Consider the following 8,795-nt stretch of genomic DNA (forward strand, 5'->3'; position numbering starts at 1 on the left):
CTATTGAAACATATTTTGAATTTACTCTATGAAGGTATTATTCTAAGCATACCATTGCACACGTAAAACATATTCTGTTACAAATATTTTATGATTCTTAGCCACTTCATGATTGTTATGTCACAGGTAGCTTCATGGTGTTTACCTAACCATGCAATGTGATGCATGATGCCCCAAGAGATGAAGGAATGAATTCATAGAAACCTTGAAATGATCTTTTATTCAGTCAACGCTAAGACAAATTCATATTGTTTAAACCTTTGTTAACAATGACAGGGGTAATTATAAATCAAGTGTACCGTGAGACCCTAATGGCACCCATTCCACAAGGCGATCTTAGCACTACAAGGCGATCTTAGCACTACAAGGCAATATTAGCACTACAAGGCAATCTTAGCACTACAAGGCGATCTTAGCACTACAAGGCGATCTTAGCACTACAAGGCAATATTAGCACTACAAGGCGATCTTAGCAGTACAAGGCAATATTAGCACTACAAGGCGATCTTAGCACTACAAGGCAATCTTAGCCCTAAAAGGCGATCTTAGCACTACAAGGCAATATTAGCACTACAAGGCGATCATAGCACTACAAGGACCATAAGCCTATATTAAAGTATGAGAGTTAAAATCACTTTTACACCAAGATCGCTTTGTGGAATGGGGCATGGACAGCAAGTTCACTAGTAATACTGAATTGTAGATAATTGTTGCAACATTGAAGCCATGTGGAGTAATACTTACGTTCTCCTACCCGCCTGTTCACATTCATTATCATTCTTTCCTTTACTTGGTTTCTTTGTTCTATGCTGTTCTATCATATTATTTATGTCCCAGTACAGAGATCTATATTTTTAGTTCACAATATTTCGTTTTTGTGTATATTTATTTTGTCTGTACTAGTCATGTCATTGTTTACATACATATGTATTATTTTTGTTCGCATGTTCTTTATATTTAGTTGTTATGTTTTAATTTTTGTTTATTTCAAATAAATATCTGATTTTCTATATCATGTTTATGAGTTTTATTCCCTTGGGATTCCATGGCAGGATGGGTCGTCAGTACCCCAAGCTTGTCCTCTGTCCCCAGTAAGCCTATCCTTTGACCCCAGTACTCGAAGCTTGTCCTCTGTCCCCAGTACCCAAAGCATGTCCTCTGTCCCCAGTACCCCAAGCATTTCCTCTGTCCCCAGTACCCAAAGCATGTCCTCTGTCCCCAGTACCCCAAGCTTGTCCTCTGACCCCAGTACCCCAAGCCTGTCCTCTGTCCCCAGTACTCCAAGCTTGTCCTCTGACCCCGGTACCCCAAGCATGTCCTCTGTCCCCGGTACTCCAAGCATGTCCTCTATCCCCAGTACTCCAAGCCTGTCCTCTGACCCAAGTACTCCAAGCCTGTCCTCTGACCCCAATCTTGTCTTCGTTCCTAGACCGCCTCCGTGGTCTTGTGGTAGAGCGTCTGCCTGGAGAGCAGGTCAGCGGTTGGATTCCCGGCCGCCGCCTACCAGAAGATGTTAAAAGATGGCACTTGTTATTCTGCCTGGCGCTCGGCATTAAGGGGTAAAACAAGGACTGTGGCGTGGTATTTCATTGGGATAACACTATAAATTCGGCATAAGTCCGGATTTGTACAAAGTGACTCGCTGGCTCTATGCATTGTTTCAGTGGCCAGGCTTGATTTACACACGAACAGTGTTGCAGATGATGTTGATAATGACTCGCAATAGGATGAATACCAATGTGTGTGTGTGTGTGTGTGTGTGTGTGCGTGCGTGCGTGCGTGCGTGCGTGCGTGTGTGTGTGCGTGCGTGCGTGTATGCGTGTATTGTTTAACGTCGTTCCATCAATATTCCAGCTACATGACGGCGGCCTGTAAATAATGAAGTCTAACCCAGATAATCCCGTGATTGACGTCATCGATCCACGTCGTCAGGGTACGATGACATACTATCAGCCAAGGCAGCGAACCTCACCCCTTGACCCGCCTCTAACGACCCGATTGCAAGGGATCAATTCTAACCCGGAATCCTTAAGTTCATATCAGATAGGGACCACGGCAAATAGCTGTCCGACTTCTCATACGGCGGTAAACAATACTCACTCCGACTGGAATGCAGCCCTTGCGTCTTCACAGTGAAATACTATATATCTGAGTCAAGGCGACCACACGATGACGAAAACACGATAGACAAATAATTGATGTACGTTGAACTGTTGTAGAATCTGCTCAAGTTGCATGCCATGGTAATGAGTACACAAATCATGTTATACATTGTACATGTGATCACGTGGACACACAGCGGGGCTTTGGAGATCAGCTGATTTTATTACAATAATTTTTTTTGATACGAGGTTATGAGTTGTATAATCCAATTAAGTGTATTGACTGAATTTAATGAATACCCGCAAAATAATACATTTCTGTTTCTTCGTGTGAGTCCTTCCCAAGAGCTCGCGTCATGCCTTTTCCCAGACTTTTGTACGGACGTGTATCGGTAACAGTACTTCAGTGGCTTGGCGGACTGATTCTAGGTTAGATAACGTATATTGGCATCATGTTAAATAAAAGTCGAGCTATCAATCATGTTAAACGCGAGAAACGCCAGACTTTCGCGTTCTTTCATAAATAATTATGCGAACTTAATATTTCAAACTATTGGACTTTTTTATTTGATACTTTGCATGGGCGATGCCTCTAAATCTTATGTAGAATCACATTATGTCATTATTAATTTCAATTTGGTTACCATGGTAACCATTTGTCAAAAGTTATATTGTCACTTAGCAGTGGTTTAGTGTGATAACATTTGGCATGTGAACGATTTCTTATGCGCTTCTGTGCATAGATAACTTTATTTTTTCACTTATCTTAGTCCTTACCCTACCAAACTTTATTTTTTCACTTTTTTTAGTCCTTACCCTACCAAGTATGAAGGGACAGTAGTCCTAAGCAGTGGAGTGGCCGTCTTTTGTACCCTTGCAGGATCCGCTAGCTGGTCCTAGGTTCGATCAGGTTGTGACATTAGATTATTGCAAGCATGACAGTGTTCATCACAGCCACTGTTGTTCTGGTAAGGGTTCCCAGGACAACCAGAATCCGAAGATCGTGGGTTTGAGTGAGTGAGTGAGTTGGATTTAACGCCGCTTTTAACATTATTCCAGTTATATCGCGGCGTGTTAGCTTAATGTGGGAGGAAAAGCCCGAAGTGCTACAGGTCTCAGACGTTTACCACTTGGGTGAAACGCACGAGCACGGGTATGGTGCTGACAAACCTAGAAACATAATCGGGGCGAACCTGGGATTCGAACCCACAATCATAGGTTTCTGGCGTGCCCAAGGGACGCTACTCTGCACAGCGAATCGCGGCGCCTTAGACGACTGGGCCACCCGTGCCCCCTCGTGGGTTTGAACCCAGACACTTTGTATTGTATGCACTATTACCTACCGGACCAATAATTAGCAGACCTGGAAGATCCGGGTTAGAATAGCAACCCATGCTTGCAGCGAGAGGCGACTATGCTTGTCGTAAGAGGCGACTAACATGATTGGGTGGTCAGGTTCGCTGGCTTGGTTGATGCATGTCATCGTCTCCCAACTGAGAGAGAGAGAGAGAGAGATGGTTTTTCGACTTTATGCGTATTTTCCACACGGGCCCGCTAAAAGAAAGGGCAACCTTGGGGACTTTAGGGTTGCTTATTTAATTTGGGGGAAATTTGGAATTGTGAAGAATGGAAATAAGGGGGGAATAAGGGGGGTTCTGGAGGGGAGGACTGCTCCTTTTAAACCGAAAAGGTTGGGTGGGTATTCGTGAGGACAAAATCACATTCTGCTGACCATCTCACCCCCCCGCCCAACATAATGACCAGTGAAGACTTGTCCTGTTGTGTGTTGTGCCTAATGAATACACTACCTGTTAATGGTGTTGCCCTAGTTACGCGCATGATATACACTTGTACTTCGTCCATTGTTGTCAGCTGAGATGACTAGGCAGTGATCAATGGATGACGTTACCTGGGAGATGGTATTGTTAACAGTTTGGATGACACTGGTAACGGATTTGATAATAACACGAGTTACGATAATCAATGTTCTCGTACCTGAGAAAATGAACCATTACGAAAGTCAGACATCGCATGCACACGTAAGCTGTTTCGTGGGTTAATATACTACTCAAAAAAGTTAAAGAACAACCGATATTTAACTCTTAATCAGTCAGGTCACGATTACGAAATAATCGGGTGTTGTTTAACTTCTTTTGAGTAGGATATATACCAGTGGTGTTTAATAACACGCACTGAAAATGAAGCTATATATTTTATCACTTGTAAGATATATCATTCTGGGATCCAATGAAAGTATGGGATAATTGTCTTTTGTCACACTATTCTTGCGTCTGTGGGTAGAAAGCTTTTTTTGTCAAATGACATGTTAGCCTCCTCCAGTACCCCGGCAAGACTCTTAGTTTTATCAGCGGCGCAGATACGAGTGAAAATGCCAACTTTCCGGGTCACGTGATGAGATAAACATTTTATCTGAAAAGTAAGGATGTTCTACTAACTAGTTATTTCATTCTGATCTTCACGATCTCTGAAGACCGCTGTGTCATTGACGGAGACTCAAAGTAGCTCCGACAGAAAGTGGTATTTCACTCACAAATAATAAGTTTACTTATTTAGTTATTTTGTGCAATAAGAACACAATGAAATTCAGTACTGTGGGCTCTCGTGAAGGAGATGGTGGTGATATACTACACTGGATAATCGAGAATGAATTCTCCATGACGTAATAATCAGGTTCTATATGAGCCACCTTATTTCCCGACAACAAACAGATCTACCGCTATATATGCTACTCCTATATTTCCCGATAACATGGGGCGGTCGGCTAGCCTAGCGGTTAAAGCGGTCGCTCGTCACGCCGAAGACCCGGGTTCGATTCCCGACATGGGTACAATGTGTGAAGCCCATTCCTGGTGTCCCCCGCCGCGATATTTCTGGAATATTGCTAAAAACGGCGTAAAACCATGCTCAATCCCTCCCGATAACATACTGATCTACCGCTATAATGCCACTCCTATTTTCCCCAAAACAAGCTGATCTACCTCTACATAGGCATACGGATAAGCGGGTTTCCGTATCGACGGCGCTTCCCTGTAGTATAGGGTAAGTATATGGGCAAGCTTTTTTTCCCGTATTAACGGGGTTTCCCTGCAGTCATGGGCAAGTGTTGTACGTGTAAGCGGGTTTTCCGCATTAACGAGGTTTTACCTGTAATATAGGTTAAGTAATATATGGGTAAGCGTTCTTTCCGTATTAACGGGGTTTCCCTGCAGTCATGGGCAAGTGATGTACGTGTAAGCGGGTTTTCCGCATTAACGAGGTTTTACCTGTAATATAGGTTAAGTAATGTATGGGAAAGCGTTCTTTCCGTATTAACGGGGTTTCCCTGCAGTCATGGGCAAGTGGTGTATGTGTATAGCGACTCTTGCTCTTCATCAGACACGCGTCGTCTGCGTTGAAGCCTGCCACGTTAGGTCCATGACATTTACAGCTATTAATAAACTGTATATGGCAACTACATATCACGTGATAGAAGAAACGACATGTAATTATGTTCGCGTGTGATTAGGAGTCTCTACGGCAAGGCTATATCAATTGTCACCAGCTGATAACTTATAATCTTATACTAATTATTGTAACAGTTCACATTGTTGTTTTTAGATTTTCCTCACACGCGATACTTATAAAGTCAACGGGAATCGGAGAAATGGTTTGAGGTAATGTATTTGTTCATTGCGTCGAGTCCCCGGGTTCGACTCCGCACAATCTGTGAAGCCATTTTAAGTGTTATTTTCCGGGCATGTGGGGTAGCCTAGTGGTTAAAGCCTTCGCTCATCACGCCGAATGCCCGGGTTCGATTCCCCACATGGGTACAATGTGTGAAGCCCATTTCTGGTGTCCCCCGCAGAGACATTGCTGAAATATTGCTAAAAGCGGCGTAAAACCACACTCACTTACTTTTAGTGTCATCCGCTTAGTCATGGAATCTTGATGTTATACATCTGATAGCGGCGTCAAACTTTGATCACTTATGTTTCATACATTATATAGATATACACAGGTGTGATCTGATCTTATAACTCGTATACGTTAAGCCTCAGTGGTTATGTAGAATACGTTCTCAGGCTGTAACATATTGAATAAGATAACTTTATTTCTGGGACTAAATGTCAGCCTGTGGCTGAAGAACAGCCAACCCGTGAAGATCCGGGGTAGAATAAGTCTTCAGGGGCCCGTTCCACAAAGCGATCGTAGCACTAAGACAATCGTAACTCCCATACTTTGACATAGACTTACGACAATCGTAGCGCTACAATCGCTTTGTTGAACGGGACCCAGAAGTCTACCCATTCTCGCCGGAAAAGGCGATTGATTATATGCTTGTCGTAAGAGGCGACAAACGGGATCGGGTGGTCAGGCTCGCTGACGTGGTTGATGCATGTCATCGTATCCCAATTGCCTCGATCGATGCTCATGGTGTCAATCACTAGGTTGTCTGGTCCAGACTCAATTATTTACAGACCGCAGTCATGTAGCTGGAATATTGTTGAGTGTATGTAAGAAACAAAGTAAACAAACTGTAGAACGGCCACGAGAAATGACACGGACCATCTGACCTATACTGCAGGCGGCCTGTGAAACGTCAACACATTAAAACAATGCAATAGTCAATCTGAGACGCATGCCCACGACACAGGTCACTAAAATGTCAGGGTCAAGGGTCATTCCGTGCGTGAAGTACAATCACCCGGTGGACGCGCGGTATTTAATGACGCTACAATTGGAACGGCGCTTGACAGTTCACTGCCGAAGGTCGCCCTGAAACCTCACACAAGTACAAACCCGTAGGTGGTGAACACACATCCTTATCTCTGTACCCATCACTGCCCACTTCCTAAACTGTTTAGTATTGAAATTGCAGTCATTTTAAGGGGTCAGTTCAAAAATAATATGTCAAATAAATGTCTTAAACTTAGGGTTGGAAGTGTGTAAAAGTTTTGCAAGGATTCCACTACACGAATAAGTAGCTGAAATACAAAACATATTAAAAATATATTGACCCATGTATCCTCAAAGGCCGCGTAGGATACAAGTAGGGTAAAAAAATTTTTTTTTTTTTTTTTTTTTGTACAGCTATGAATTCCTGTGATCAGACAGTATAAACTGGGACACCCGTTAAGATGCGTGTTAGAATAGGTCTTCAGCAACCCATGCTTGCCGTAAAAGGCGACAATGCTTGTCGTAAGAGGCGACTAACGGGACCGGGTGGTCAAGCTCGCTGGCTTGGTTGTTGAATGTCATCGTATCCTAATTGCGTGGATCGATGCTCATCTGGTCCAGACTCGACTTTTTACAGACCGCCGTCACACAGCTGGAATATTGCTGAGTGCGGCGTTAGACAACAAACAAACAAACAATATAAACTGGGGCTTTATAGTTCAAGCCACATTATTAACATGATTCCATCACATACACATGGGACGAGTAGGCAATCATTACATGCGAAGTATATGATTCGCGTGACAAAAGAATCGGAGGATATAAACATTATTACTCGTTTTAGTTATTTTCTCTCGTGAATTAGTTTGTTTATCCCACATTAAACTTTTGAAATATTCCCCCATGAGCGCCGCGCCACCATGAACATGTCAAAGCCCGGATGTATGCCAGTCACGTGACGCTGATGTCAACTCGAATGCCATAAATATTATGGCTGCAATTTGACGACTGGATTTTAACAGCACCTCATTGAGGCTGGGCCGTCGGTATGCGGGCGGTGTGTGGGTTGTTATTCGGCATGCATGGTTGGTGACTGTTTACGAATACATAATTGGACCAAAGCATCTGCTAACAAAGACACTTTGTTTTCTGCAGCTTTATCAATATCATGACTATTACTCAAATATCCACACCTGGCCTATATGAAGGCGGTCTGTAAATAATCGAGTCTGGACCAGACAATCCAGTGATTGATATCATGAAGCATCAATCCACGCAATTGGGATCGATGACATGCATCAACTAACCGATCCCGTTAGTCGCCTCTTACCACAAGCATAGTCACCTTTTACGACAAGCATGGATTGCTGAAGACCTATTCTACCCCGGATCTTCACGGGTCCGCTGTGATGGAGCTTGGATATAGCTGATTGTGGCGTAAGACAACAAATAGCGTTAGAATTAGCAGACGGAATAATCGAACTCTTAAAACAATTCTCTTAATTGTAAACTAGATAGTTTTGTTTGTTTCTTGTTTAACGCCGCTCTCGCTAATATTCCAGCTATATGAAGGCTGTCTGTAAATAATCGAGTCTGGACCAGACAATTCAGTGATTGACATCATGAGCATCGATCCACACCATTGGAGAATAGGAGACAAGCTATTGAAAAACGAATGTGTTTTGGGAGATAATCCAAAATATTTTATTTGCACATTAGCCTCACTAAATCACATGAAGCGTTATAAAATCCTCCCTCGTGCCTCTGCAATGACGTTCAGACCAGAGCGATGTACAGTTCATTGACGTACACATTGACAATGTGCGCCACTCTTATTTGTTTGCTTTTGTTTGTTTGCTTTGTCATTAACACCAAACTCACCAATATTGCGGCCAAATAATCGAGCCTGGAGCATAATGACATGCAATCAACAAGTCTCAAGTCTCACTACCCATCCAACATTAGGTCACCTTTAATGACAAGAAGAGATTGTTGGGTAGACTAACATATAGTCTC

The sequence above is a fragment of the Haliotis rufescens genome, unplaced genomic scaffold, assembly GCF_023055435.1.
Source record: "Haliotis rufescens isolate VD_foot unplaced genomic scaffold, xgHalRufe1.0.p SCAF_3, whole genome shotgun sequence".
Classification (NCBI taxonomy): Eukaryota; Metazoa; Mollusca; class Gastropoda; order Lepetellida; family Haliotidae; genus Haliotis; species Haliotis rufescens.